Source organism: Hordeum vulgare, chromosome 1H (assembly GCF_904849725.1).
Source record: "Hordeum vulgare subsp. vulgare chromosome 1H, MorexV3_pseudomolecules_assembly, whole genome shotgun sequence".
In the NCBI taxonomy this organism is placed as follows: Eukaryota; Viridiplantae; Streptophyta; class Magnoliopsida; order Poales; family Poaceae; genus Hordeum; species Hordeum vulgare.
Window position 1 is genome coordinate 457,319,667 of NC_058518.1, and position 15,482 is coordinate 457,335,148.

Here is a 15,482-nt window from a genome sequence, read left to right on the forward strand (position 1 = left end):
AGAAGATATGACCATGATATGATGTAATGATATTGGCTTTTTATTTGATCCCAATGACGCCATATTAATGACTGAATTTGCTGGAATAGCCTTCACATGAAAGTCATATAAATGGATTTTAATGGTTATTTCCAATTATCATTCTAACATAATTGCTTTATCTAAAAGCATTGCAAAATATGCATGATTTGGCAGAATGATTAACCATATTCAAAATCATGTGGCTGAGATTCATCAGAATGACATTACTTGATTTATCAAGATACTTCCACTTGTGTTACTCAATACCTACAGGTTATATGAAGAGCAATATCATAAATCACATTGCTCAGAAATTACTTATCCTCTGGATTATAGAAAGTTGAGGAAATAATTTGCAAACAAAATATTGTGATAATCCAACATATTATACACAATCTCATGTCAATGACATTGGCATGAGACATACTCCATATTTGCAAAGTTCAGGGGGAGTAATCTCCCAGACTATAACCTATTAACAATCATCAAATTGCATATATTGTACTCTTTTTTCCTTGATGAGTTTTTCCTAACGTTTCTCATAAAAGGTTTTTAATGAGATAATATAAACACAAGTATCTATATATGCCATATCATTTTCTCCTTATATTTTTCCCGCTGGTTTTTAAAGGAGTTTTTCAATGGCATGTGAAATGCACTCTTTTCCTTTATGAGTTTTCTCTCGAAGTTTCTCACGATGGTTTTTAATGAGGCAATATCTTCTCAAAGATCATATGTTACACTTTCTATTTTCCCTATCGGGGTTTTTAAAGGAAGTACTCAAGACATATTTATTGTTCTCTAAACTCAAAGATGAGTTTTCTCCTTCTACAAAGGTTTTCTCAAATGAGTTACCTTGAGACAATAATCATTATATGTTGTATCATTTTCTCCTTATTTTTTCCACAGGGTTCAAAGGAGTTTTAGCAACATATCTACACTATTCTCCTCATATTTTTCCCACAGGGTTTTTGGAGGAGACTTTAAAGATTATACAACGATTTCTCAAAATGAAGATGATGAACATTCTCGAAGGCAAACACATACAAGGAGGAGTCTTTATCAACATGATATATATTATAAAGACAAGCATTGATTAGGGGGAGTGTTAGGAATTAATTAAATATATTTAATTAAGGGATAATCCCTGCTATGTCGGTTGCTTTAGTTTAGCAACTGCTCCTTGTAACCGCCTTTGTACTGGGGTATATATACCCACATCTTCAATCAATGAGACAGCGATTTCATCATTTGCTCTTCCTCTCTTCTGCGCAGAGTACGTTTCGGCAAATGATTTGCTAGTTCAGTAGTACTTCCTCTGTTCCTAAATACTTGTTGTTGGGGAGAACTAGACTAGTTCTCTTCAACAACAAATATTATGGTACAGAGGGAGTAGTAAAATAGAGTGAAGTCTGAAATAAACCTTAAGATTGTAATTGCCGACGTAACTGAACCCTCATCTCTAAATCCGTGAAATCTGTACCCTAACCTTTCTAATCCCGGTCTATCCAATCCCTAGATATGTTTGGCAGAGCAGGAAAAGCACAATCCTGTCGGGTGTATGCTTTTCTCCTAGGTGTGGGTCAACACATCATAGCCATTTTTCCCATCTGGCCACGACGAGCTTGAGCAGAGGGGAGCACCGGAGCAGCACAAGATGGCAACCACCAACGTAGAGTTCGACATCCAATATATATCACGCCAAGCTCCGGGCGCGGTCACAAAGAGAAGGCCACGTTGATCCCGCACAGCGCGGCGGACGCTGATGCCGCCGTCACGGCCGACTCCATCAGCAGCCCCGTCACCTCCACCTCCGTCGCGCTACCTTGGCCACCGTCGAGGATGCTCAGGCGCAAGGGACGGCTGGAACACTCTCTGGCCGCGGCGGCGAGGCGTGCAAGCTCCTTGCCGGCCCTGTGCTGCGCCGCACGGCCGAATCCAGGTGCGCCCCATCGCGTCGGTGCACGGCGGCAAGCGCCTCAGCCACGTCCTGCTTAAGCGCGACCACGGCCTCCTGGAAGCATCCGTGCGCGTCGGCGAGGCGGAGGAAGGAGTACAAGAGCCGGTCGACGTTGCCGCCGGTGCCGGAGAGCTCGCCCTGGGCCTTGGGCAGGTCGAGGAGGTCGCCGAGTGCGTCGTGGAGCGCGTCGACGTGCACCAGCCCCATGGCCATGGAGGCGGCCAACGCCGCCGGGCCCTGCTGCGCCCAGGCGCGCACGGAGCGGATGCGGGTGTGGAGATGAGCGACACTGTTTCTTAGGAGAGAGATAGATAGATCGGGCTAGAGAAGATGAATATGACATGTGGACCCGTACCGTCAGTGGATTAAAGTGTGATCCCGACTGGGATACTTGATTTCCTAGCGGGTCAAACAAGTCTAGATAGGTTCAGGGTTGAGATTGATCGGGATCCATAAATATAGGGTACATATTTCAGGGATTTGAAGGTGAGGGTTCATTTCCGACCGACTTTATAATCTTAAGGTTTAAAACAGATTTCGCTCTAGTAAAATACTGGCGCCTGGTACGGCCTGCTCGACCGATTACTTCGTTGACTCGTTGACATGGAAAAGGACCCTCACGTCTCATCTTCAGACTCACGCACCGCGGACCTTGACGTCTAGCCGTGGTAAGTTACACCGCCGCGCGGGGCCGCCCCATCCTTTCCCATCTTCTTCCTCTTGGCGACCGAACATGCTCTCTTTCCCGTCCCTCTTCATTGTCCGGATTTGTGTGGAGCCTCTGTTTGTGAATTTGAGAGCGGTTGTCAGTTGGACGACCCGTGTTAAAGAACCCCGATAAGCCAAACCCAATCCACATGAAGGGCTTCATGATCAAGATTCATATCGGCGTCCCACAATTGCCTATTATTGGGATCAAGTGTATGTTTACGCAGGAAGCTCTCATGTGCGATACAAGTGCTATGTGAATGAGCTCGACACCTTAACTGCTGAGCAGGTACCAACATTTAGTTTCTTCTATTGTAGGTTTCTGGCGGCCTTATGAGAATGTGTACCTAACATCTCAGCTCGTCCCATTGTAGGTTTTCTGGTGGACTTATGAGAATGGTCATGAATTCAACCTCAACGAAATGTGCACGTGTGATGATCTTATTTGGAGGGCGAGGTGTCCAATGATATGCTTTTACGCTGTCGAGTATCACTTTATAGACCATGTTGTCACGCAATTTGGCAAACGACAAGGTATTCCAATTGAGGAGAACAAGGGGGTAATCACAAAGCTGCATAACATTGTGAAAGCCCATGTTTGCTAATGGTTTAAAACGTGCATCGTTTGCAGGTCCAGTCGAAGGAACAATGGGGATATATTGGATTGGGCGAACAAACACCATCACTAGGTAGTAATGTGGAATCGGAGAGAGGCGTTAATGGAGTCAGAGAATAGACCCCACAATGATTCAACATATCAGAAATATCTTGTGTGGTATGGGAAACGTTACCGGTTGAAGCTTAAGCCGGTTGGACTAAGGAGGAGTGGTTCGAGTTGGTGTCGAAAGACCCATCAGGTGTAGAAGGTTATCATGCCTTCAACATGGTTGTGCGAGAGACCGAAGGGAGTCAAGTTGACTACGCACCCATGCATGACGAATTGGTAACTAAATGAACCAGAACCAACTTGCATTACGTTGTCTTTTTCAAATATGAATGTTTGTTGTGTTAATGAATTGCAGGGTAGAGAGTTCCTTATGTGCGTGAACGATGCCAATGTAGCACTCACTCATCTCACAGGAGGTGGATTATCTGAGAGAACTCTTCGGACCACGGCGGAGGTGTTGGGAAACGTTGCATGGGAAACGAAAATTTTCCTACGCACACGAAGACCTGTCATGGTGATGTTCATCTACGAGAGGGAGATCGGATCCACATACCCTTGTGGATCGCTAAGTGGGAAGCATTAAGAAACGCGGTTGATGTAGTGGTACAGCTTCGTGATTCAAATTACCGTCGTCCCACGATCCGTTCCGATCTAGCGCCGAACGGACGACACCTCCGCGTTCAGCACACGTACAGCTCGATGACGATCTTTGCCTTCTTGATCCAGCAAGAGAGACCGAGAAGTAGATGCTTTCTCCGGCAGCGTGACGGCGCGCCGGTGATGGAGATGATCTATTCCTGAAGAGCTCCGCCCGAGCTCCGCAGAAAACCGATCTAGAGAAAGAACTACAAAGTAGAGGTTTAGGGTTGCACGTGGCAAAATTGTGTCACAAAAAACCCTAAAACCTCTAGTATATATAGGAGGAGGGGAGGGGCTAGCCTTGGGGCTCAAGGGAGCCCCTAGGGCATCGGCCGAGAGGAGGAGGAGGAGACTTCAACTCCAATTCGGTTTGGGGAAGGAGGAGTCCCCTCCTTCCTTCCCACCCCCCTCTTCTTTTTTTCCATTGATTTTTCCCTCTAGCCGACATAGCCCACATGGGTTGGACTCACCGGCCCACTAAGGGCTGGTGTGCCACCCTTGGGCTATTAGGTTCACTCCCGGGTGGGTGGGCCCCTCCCGGTAAAAACCCGGAACCCATTCTTCACTCCCGGTACACTGCCGGTAATGCCCGAAATCTTTTCGGAGGCCAAATGAAACAATCCTATGTATCAATCTTTGTTTCCGGACCATACCAGAAACCCTCGTGACGTTCGTGATCTCATCGAGGACTCCGAACAACCTTCGGTCACCAACACCTATAACTCAACTATACCGAAACGTCACCGAGCCTTAAGTGTGCAGACCCTGCGGGTTGGAGAACTATGCAGACATGACCTGAGACACTCCCCGGTCAATATCCAATAGCCGGACCTGGATGTCCATATTGGATCCTACATATTCTACGAAGATCTTATCGGTTGAACCTCTGTGCCAAGGATACATATAATCCCGTACATCATTCCCTTTGTCCTTCGGTATGTTACTTGCCTGAGATTTGATCGTCGGTATCCCTATACCTATTTCAACATCGTTACCGGCAAGTCTCTTTACTCGTTCCATAATACAAGATCCCATGACTAACACTTTAGACACATTGCTTGCAATGCTTATATGTGATGTTGTATTACCGAGTGGGCCCCGAGATACCTCTCCGTCACACGGAGTGACAAATCCCAGTCTTGATCCATGCTAACTCAACGGACACCTTCGGAGATACCTCTAGAGCACCTTTATAGTCACCTAGTAACGTTGGGACGTTTAATACACACAAGGTATTCCTCCGGTGTCAGTGAGTTACATGATCTCATGGTCTTAGGGATGAATACTTGACACGCAGAAAACAATAGCAACAAAATGACACGATCACATGCTACGTTTATAGTTTGGGTCTTGTCCATCATATCATTCTCCTAATGATGTGATTCAGTCATCAAGTGACAACACTTGCATATGGTCAGAAAACCTTAACCATCCTTGATCAACTGTGAAAGGATCGATATGGTTGACTAGAGGGGGGTGAATACACAACAACCACTTTTTAACTAATCTTAACAAGTTAGGGTTAGCAACATAAAGGTTCTCTAAAATGACAACAAGGTAATGAACCTATATGATGCTACCAACTATAAACACTATGGCAAGTAAGAGATAGTCTACAACAAAAACATACACAATGTAAAGATTAGAGATAACCGCAAGTAGAACCAATGAAGACGAGGATGTGTTACCGAAGTTCCTTCCCTTTGACAGGAAGTACGTCTCCGTTGGAGCGGTGTGGAGGCACAATGCTCCCCAATAAGCCACTAGGGCCACCGTATTCACCTCACGCCCTCACACAATGCAAGGTGCTGTGATTCCACTATAGGTGCTCTTGAAGGTGGCGACCGAACGTTTACAAACAAGGTTGGGGCAATCTCCACAAAAACTTGGAGGCTCCCAACAAGACCACGGAGCTTCACCACAATGGAATGTGGCTCCGAGGTGACCTCAACCGTCTAGGGTGCTCAAACATCCAAGAGTAACAAGATACGCAAGGGATTAGTGGGGGAAATCAATTTTCTCTTTGTGGAAGTGTAGATCTAGGCCTTCTCAACCAATCCCTAGGAAATCAACAAGTTTGATTGGGTAGGGAGAGAGATCGGGCACTTTTGAGCTTAGTGAGCAACAATGGAGCTTGGGAGGGTCAAAGGTAGGGTTCTTGAGCAAGAAAACCCCTTTATATAGCGGGGGGGGGGGGGGGAATCCAACCGTATTCCCACTCACAGCACGAGCCCAGCGGTACTACCGCTGGTTGCAGCGGTACTAACGCTGGCTGCAGCCGTACTATCGCTGGCACTCCAGCGGTATTATCGCTGGCTGCATCGGTACTACCGGTGAGCCCATGGTAGCGCAAAAAGTCTGACGAAGTACAACCGCAAGGATGGCGGTACTAAAGTCCTGGAGCGGTACTACCGCTAGGCCAGCGGTACTACCGCTAGGGCTAGTGGTACTACCGCTAGGTGACTTTTTTTGCATGAGGAGAAAAACCAGAGATGGGAAAAGCTCCAAAGTTACAGGGAAAGGGGATGGAGATAAAGTGTGTGCGTGCAAGATTGATTCCACCCATACCTTTCCAATACGGATCACCTCTTAATAGCACGGCGTTCGTACGAGTCAAAAACCACCAAAGAGAATCGTAGAGGACACCGTGCTTCTATTCCATGGAGGGTGCCAAATCCTCTTGTGCCTTTGTCATGTATTATCTAAAAGCTCAATGCACACGATTAGTCCATCAACGTACTGTCATCAATCACCAAAGTTACTTAGGCATAAATATGCCCTAATAATCTCCCCCTTTTTGGTGGATTGATGACAATACCGGATTTGCAGAGTACAAAGCATGTGATTATAAAGACAATTTAATAGAGGTAATTGAAGAGCATATGACTCACAACATATGATAAAAATAGGTCTCACAATAAAAACAAGTCTCACATCACACGTAGTAAAGATAGCAAATACGATCAAACCAAGTTCAAAGCAAACACGATAAAGATAAAGCAAAGCTAAAGCAAAGCAAATCCAACTCCTAGACTCTCTCCCCCTTTGGCACAAGACACCAAAAAGGGGGCACACCTAAGACACAGGTGGTCACTCCTCACCCCCAGACTCATCCGTGGCATCCGGATCCTGCTCGTCCTGCTCCTCCTCAATGTCCACCTCAGAAGCCTCCTCCTCAGCATCACACTCAGTCCACTGGTAACCTTGAGCCCTCATCCAGCCAGTCTCTGGGGTGATGTCGTCCTCTGAGCCGCTTGAGATTGCCACATCAAGGGTCCTTAAGACACGCTTGTGCCTCTGACGGTTCTCCTTCTGGGCCACATGAGACTAATATTGTCCCTTGGCCTGCATAAAGAAGAGAGTCTTCATCTGACCCTTCAGCTTCACAGCCCAATATGGCATAGCAGAAGAGCGGGTATGCGAAGCAGGTCCTCCTCCAGCAGCAGTCTCTGTGTCCGTATCCATGGGCTGAGAAGAAGTTGATGGGTTGGCCCATTTGTCCTTTATACGCAGCTTGATAGGATCATGCACAAAATAGTCAGCTTGAATAGGGAAGGGATCTATCAGATAGATATCATTCCACCTCTTCTGAATATAGGCAAACATGTAAGGCCCGTAGATGGGAACCTTACAGTTCATTATGCAATTCCAGAGCTCATGGAACATCACATCAGCTATGTCGAGAGGCGCATTTTCCTTAGTTCTTGCCTCCTCACACAGCAGAAGCATCTCAACCAGATGACCATCCACCTCATCCTTGTTGCCAATACGAGGGAACAGAGAGTTGCGGAAGACCCGATGCATGATATCCAGATCGTGGGGAGCACACCCTTTTTGATGTAATGTTGTTGCAGCCTGTCCTTGGGGGTGGCAGTAGACGAAGTAGGAGCATGAGGACGCATCCCAAGAACATTTTCTTCCCCCTGGAAGTCGACGTTGAGGAACAACATGAACTCCATCTAGGAACCAGTCAGCTTCTGATTACTGGTCATCCAGGTCATGGTGCGCTCGTCATCAGGTTGAAAGTGAACACTGACATAAAACTGGGCCACAATATCGATCGAAGTCCTTTATGAAGGTGATGATATTTGTAAGGCCAAGCTTTTCAATCAAGGAGAGAGCCTCGCCGAAGTAGTCCGGATGCCGCCGAAAGTGAGTGAGGTCGATCCACTGCACTGGGACAAAGATCTTCTTGAAGGGCACGATGATGTCACGATAGATCATTGCCTGTTCCCGTGACCAAACATGATCGACGCCGAGCTCAGCCTTGTCATCAACATAGGGATCACGGGTGTGGAGTGCCAAAAAATCCTTAGGGGCCATAGTGCGAACGTAGACCCCTTTGTACTTGGTAGCAGTCTTCTTGAAGGACCTCTTCTTAGGACTCAGACTAGAGCCTCTGGAGTGCGATGCTGCTTTGGTTGGGTGTTACATGCAGGGTTCGAGCGACGAGGACCACCTGTGACACAAGACACACACACCAAAGAGAGCGACGAATGGAGTCATGGCAATGTTCAAAAATCATAAGAAGAAACACAAATTGCGAAGAGAAATCAAAATAAAAAGAAAATACCCTCCTGGCGGTAGTACGGCTACCCCTGGCGGTAGTACCGCTGGGTCCTCGCGGTAGTACCGCTATGGGTCCTGGCGGTAGTACCGCTAGGGGGTTGACTTTCAGATCTCGATATATTTGAACCCACAAAAACTACTAGATTCGTTTCAAGAGATCCACGACTAATAAATAAACTCATTACAAGAAACACCATAGCCCTAACAGATGTGGAACTCGAGATCATCTAGATGAAGACAAGCCTAGTCAATGGGATCCAAGTTTTAGATCAAATCCATGAGATGTATGATAAGAGCTACTAGATCTAAAACATGGAGAACTAGGGTATGTCAAAATATTTGCAATGAAGAACATTAGACCTAAAATCCCCTAAGATATCTCCCTCGTTCCATCCACAAACTAAGCACAAGTCATATCCATGGATCCAAACCAACAAGCTCCTAACCCTAGAACCAAACACACCAACCAAGAGAAGAAGGGGAGGAGCTTTACCGGAGTCCATGGCACTTGAATGAGGAAGGAGGAGGGGAGCTGCTACTTCTCAAACAATAGCGCCAGAAATTGACACGTTGACGGAGACTTGCTTGCGTTGGTTTTTTCCCTTGAAGAGGAAAGGGTGATGCAGCACATGAGCAGTAAGTATTTCCCTCAGTTTGAGAACCAAGGTATCAATCCAGTAGGAGAATCTCGTCGAGTCCATAGTACCTGCGCAAACACAAACGATCTTGCACCCAACGCTATAAAGGGGTTGTCAATCCCTTCAAGATTGATTGCAAAGTCAGATCTGAAGGTGGAAAGTGCAACGAAGTAAAAGAGTAAGGCTGAAAATATGGTGTGAAGTAGACCTGGGGGCCATAGTGTTCACTAGAGGCTTCTCTCAAAATAGAAAATATTATGGTGGGTGAACAAATTACTGTCGAGCAATTGATAGAACCGCGCAAAGTCATGACGATATCTAAGGCAATGATCATACATATAGGCATCACGTCCGAGACAAGTAGACCGATACTTTCTGCATCTACTACTATTACTCCACACATCGACCGCTATCCAGCATGCATCTAGTGTATTGAGTTCATGACGAATAGAGTAACGCCTTAAGCAAGATGACATGATGTAGAGGGATAAACTCAAACAAGTGATGAAAACCCCATCTTTTTACCCTTGATGGCAACAGCACGATGCGTGCCTCGCTACCCCTTCTGTCACTGGGTAAGGTCACCGCATGGTATGAACACAAAACCAAGCACTTCTCCCATTGCAAGAATCATAGATCAAGTTGGCCAAACAAAACCCACAACTCGAAGAGAATTATAAGCATATGAAATCATGCATATAAGAGATCAGAAGAAACTCAAATAAGATTCATAGATAATCTAATCATAAATCCACAATTCATCGGATCTCGACAAACACACCGCAAAAGAATATTACATCGGATAGATCTCCATGAAGATCATGGAGAACTTTGTATTGAAGATCCAAGAGAGATAAGAAGCCATCTAGCTACTAGCTATGGACCCGTAGGTCTATGGTGAAATACCCACGCATCATCGGAGAGGTCATGGTGTTGATGAAGAAGCCCTCTGTATTCGAATCCACCCTCCGACAAGGCACCAGAACGTGCCCCAGATGGGATCTTGCGGAGACAGAAGCTTGCGGCGGCGGAACTCTCGATCTAGGTTTCTTTCAGGGGGTTTCTGAATTTATAGGAATTTATGGCGGTGGAATCATGTCGGTTGGGCCCACGAGGAGGTCACAAGCCTGGTAGGTGCGGCCTAGGGGGGGTCGCGCCTCACGGGCTTGTGACTCCCTCGTGGCTCTTCTGGCCTTCTTCCAAACCTTCGGGGGTCTCTTTTGGTCCAAAAAAAATCATCGTAAAGTTTTATTCCATTTGGACTCCGTCTAAAAAAGGGTCAAAAACACGAAAAAAACAGGAATTGGCACTTGGCACTGAGTTAATAAGTTAGTCCCAAAAAAGATATAAAAGGCATACAAAACATCCAAAGTTTGACAACATAATAGCATGGAACCAATAAAAATTATAGATACGTTGGTGAAGTATCAAGCATCCCCAAGCTTAACTCCTGCTCGTCCTCGAGTAGGGAAGTGATAAAGACTGAATTTTTGATGTGGAATGCTACCTAGCATAGTTGTCCTTTGTAACTTTTTTCATGTGACATGAATGTTAAGATCCGTAAGATTCAAAACAGTAGTTTGCTATTGACACGAAAACAATAATGCTTCAAGCTAACTAGCAAGGTAATCATGAACTTTCAAAATAACAAGGCCAAAGAAAGTTATCCCTACAAAATCATATAGTCTGGCTATGCTCCATCATCCTCACACAACTAATTTAAATCATGCACAACCCCGGTATTGGCCAAGTAATTGTTTTCACACTCTTACTTTCTCAAACCTTTTTCTACTATCACGCAATACATGAGCGTGAGCCATGGATATAGCACTATAGGTGGAATGGAGTGTGGTGGTGGTTGTGAGACAAAAAGGAGGAGATGGTCACATTGACTCGGTGTATCAAAGAGCTATGGAGATGCCCATTAATAGATATCAATGTGAATGAGTAGGGATTGCCATACAAAGGATGCACTAGAGCTATAAGTATGTGAAAGCTCAAAAGGAGAACTAGTGGGTGTGCATCCAACTTGCTTGCTCACGAAGACCTAGGGAAATTTTGAGGAAGCCCATCATTGGAATATACAAGCCAAGTTATATAATAAAGATTCCCACTAGTATATGGTGGTGACAAAGCAAGAAGCTCTCAATCATGAAGAACATGGTGCTATTATGAAGCACAAGTGTGGAAAAAGATAGTAGCATTGTCCCTTCTCTCTTTTTCTCCCTCCTTTTTTTATTTGGGCTCTTTGGCCTCTTTTTTTATTTGGGCTCTTTGGCCTCTTTTTTTCCTCACATGGGACAATGCTCTAATAATGATGATCATCACACTTTTATTTACTCACAGCTCAAAGCTTAGAACGATGATGACTCTATAGGAAATGCCTCCGGCACTGTACCGGGATGTGCAACGATCTAGCTTGGCATATGACGTAGAAACATCTCGCTAGCTATCTTACGATCATGGAATGGCAATATGAGAGTGACGGCACAAGTCATGAGACGGAACGGTGGGAGTTGCATGGCAATATATCTCGGAATGGCTATGAAAATGCCATAGTAGGTAGGTATGGTGGTTGTTTTGAGGAAGGCATATGGTGGGTTTGTGCACCGATGAAAATTGCGCGGTACTAGAGAGGCTAGCAATGGTGAAAGGTGAAAGTGCATCTATACCGTGGACTCACATTAGTCATGAAGAACTCACATACTTGTTGCGAAAGTTTTTATTAGTAATCGTAACAAAGTGCTAAACGCATACTCCTAGGGGAAGGGTTGGTAGGTATTAACCATCGCGCGATCCCGACCGCAACACAAAGGATGACAATCAATAGATCAATTATGCTCCGACTTCCTAACATAGCGGTTCACCATAAGTGCATGTTACGGGAATCACTAACTTCAACACAAATATTTCTAGATTCACAACACCCTACTAACATAACTCTTAATATTGCCAAATCCACGTCTCAAAACTAATTGAGAGGAATCAAAACTTCTCTTTCTACTCAATGCACATGAAGATGGAGATTTTTGTATCCTCTTTGCGCACCTACCACCTTTGGTACTACTTTCATAGCACAAGCCAACTACAAAGTTACGCACCGCCGTGCTCTAAAAGATCTAAGTGAAGCACATAGAGAAAAACTGACTAGCTCAAAAGATATAAGTGAAGCACAATGAGCATTCTAGCAAATTCAAGATGTGTGCATGTCTCTCTCAAAAGGTGTGCAGAAAGTATGATTGTGACACAACAAAAAGAAAAGGCTCCTACGATACAATACGCTCCAAGCAAAACACATATCATGTGGTGAATAAAAATACAGCTCCAAGTAATGTTACAGATGGATTGAAGACTAAGGAGGGGATGCCTTCCCGGGGTATCCCCAAGCTTAGGCTTTTTGGTGTCCTTGAATTTGGCTTGGGATGCATTGGGCATCCCCAAGCTTGAGCTCTTTCCACTCTTTATCCCTTTGTCCATGAGAACATCACCCAAAACTTGAAAACTTCACAACACAAAACTTAAACAGAAACTCGTGATATCATTAGCACAAGAAAACAAACTACCACCCCTTTAGGTACTGTAGCAATCTTGATTTCTATTTATATTGGTGTTAGATTACTGTATTCTCACTTTTCCATGGCTAGTACCCCCGATACTATCCATAGTTTCATCAAAACAAGCAACCAACTCAACAAAAACAGAATCTGTCAAAAACAGACCAGTCTGTAGCAATCTATATACTTTTTATATTTCTGGTACCTCAAAAATTCTGAACAATTACGACTGCCTAGGAAAAAGGCATATCAACCAGAAGAAAAAAGAATCAACTCAAAAGCTCTTTCTGAATAAAAATGAAAAATAATTTCGTGAGCAAAAAGTTTCTGTCTTTTTCCAGCAGGATCAAACAACCATCACCAAGTCTAGTCATAAAGGTTTTGCTTGGCCCAAACACAAAAATAAACACAAAAGACACAATCGTAACAGAATTACGATGGTGTGGACGCAACAAATCAGAAAGAAAAAGATAAATTCATTGGGTTGCTTCCCAACAAGCGATATTGTTTAACACCCTTAGCTAGGCATTGATAATACAATGATGCTCACACAAAAGACAAGAATTGAAGCACAACGAGAGCATCATAAAGCATGTGAAAATCACATCTAAGTCTAACATACTTCCTATGCATAGGCATTTTTATAGGAAAACAGATTGTCAAGACAACCAATAGTTGCCATATGCAAGGAAGAAGAAAGAGACAATATCAATCTCCACATAACGAGAGGTAATTTGGTAACATGAAAGTTTCTACCACAATATTTTCCTCTCTCATAGCAATTACATGTGGGATCAGAATCAGATTCAACAAAATAGCTATCACAAAGGATATTCTTTTCATGATCCACATGCATGCAAAGTTGACGGTCTTCAAAAATAGTGGGATTATCATCAACTAAAGTCATGACTTCTCCAAACCCACTTTCAATATTATTGCAAATATCATTGCAACAAGTAGTGGACATAGCAAAACTAGCATCCGCAATCTTAGGGTTTTGCATATTTTTAGCATGATTGTCATTAATAGAATTTATAATGAAATCATTGCAATCATGCTTTATATTCAAGGAGCCCTCGTGAATCATTTCATAAATTTCTTCATCACGATTTTCAGATTCACGCATCGGAAAACTCCATAGAGAAAGTCAAGTGCACTCAACTCACTAGCAATTGGTTCCACATAAGTGGATCTCTTAAAGAGATTAGCAAGTGGGTGAGGATCCATATCACTAGATTTTCAGCAAGCGAAGATGCAAGAATATTAAAGGCACATAGCCCACAAGCAAAGGAAAGGCAAACGAAAAAGGCAAATATTTTTGTAAATTTTTGTTTTTTAGAAGCGGGGGAGAGGAAAACGAGAGGCAAAAAAGTGAATGCAAGAGATGAGTTTGCGACACTTACTTGGATGAGTTCTTGACTTGATCCTCCCCGGCAACGGCGCCAGAAATCCTTCTACTACTTCTCAAACAACAGCGCCAGAAATTGACACGTTGACGGAGACTTGCTTGCGTTGGTCTTTTCCCTTGAAGAGGAAAGGGTGATGCAGCACAGGAGCAGTAAGTATTTCCCTCAGTTTGAGAACCAAGGTATCAATCCAGTAGGAGAATCTCGTCAAGTCCAGAGTACCTCCGCAAACACAAACGAGCTTGCACCCAACGCTATAAAGGGGTTGTCAATCCCTTCAAGATTGATTGCAAAGTGAGATTTGAAGGTGGAAAGTGCAACGAAGTAAAAGAGTAAGGCTGAAAATATGGTGTGAAGTAAACCCGGGGGCCATAATGTTCACTAGAGGCTTCTCTCAAAATAGCAAATATTACGGTGGGTGAACAAATTACTGTCGAGCAATTGATAGAACCGCGCAAAGTCATGACGATATCTAAGGCAATGATCATACATATAGGCATCACGTCCGAGACAAGTAGACCGATACTTTCTGCATCTACTACTATTACTCCACACATCGACCGCTATCCAGCATGCATCTAGTGTATTGAGTTCATGACGAACAGAGTAACGCCTTAAGCAAGATGACATGATATAGAGGGATAAACTCAAACCAATGATGAAACCCCCATCTTTTTACCCTTGATGGCAACAACACGATGCGTGCCTCGCTACCCCTTCTGTCACTGGGTGAGGTCACCGCATGGTATGAACCCAAAACCAAGCACTTCTCCCATTGCAAGAATCATAGCTCAAGTTGGCCAAACAAAACCCACAACTCGAAGAAAATTACAAGGATATGAAATCATGCATATAAGAGATCAGAAGAAACTCAAATAAGATTCATAGATAATATGATCATAAATTCGCAATTCATCGGATCTCGACAAAGACACCACAAAAGAAGATTACGTCGGATATATCTCCATGAAGATCATGGAGAACTTTTTATTGAAGATCCAAGAGAGAGAAGAAGCCATCTAGCTACTAGGTATGGACCCTTAGGTCTATGGTGAACTACTCACGCATCATAGGAGAGGTCATGGTGTTGATGAAGAAGCCCTCCGTATTCGAATCCCCCTCCAGCAGGGCACCAGAACGTGCCCAGATGGGATCTTGCGGAGACAGAAGCTTGCGGCGGCGGAACTCTCGATCTAGATTTCTTTCTCGGGGTTTATAAATTTATAGGAATTTATGGCCGTGGAATTACGTCGGTTGGGCCCACGAGGAGGTCACAAGCCTGGTAGGTGCAGCCTAGGGGGGTCGCGCCTCACGGGCTTG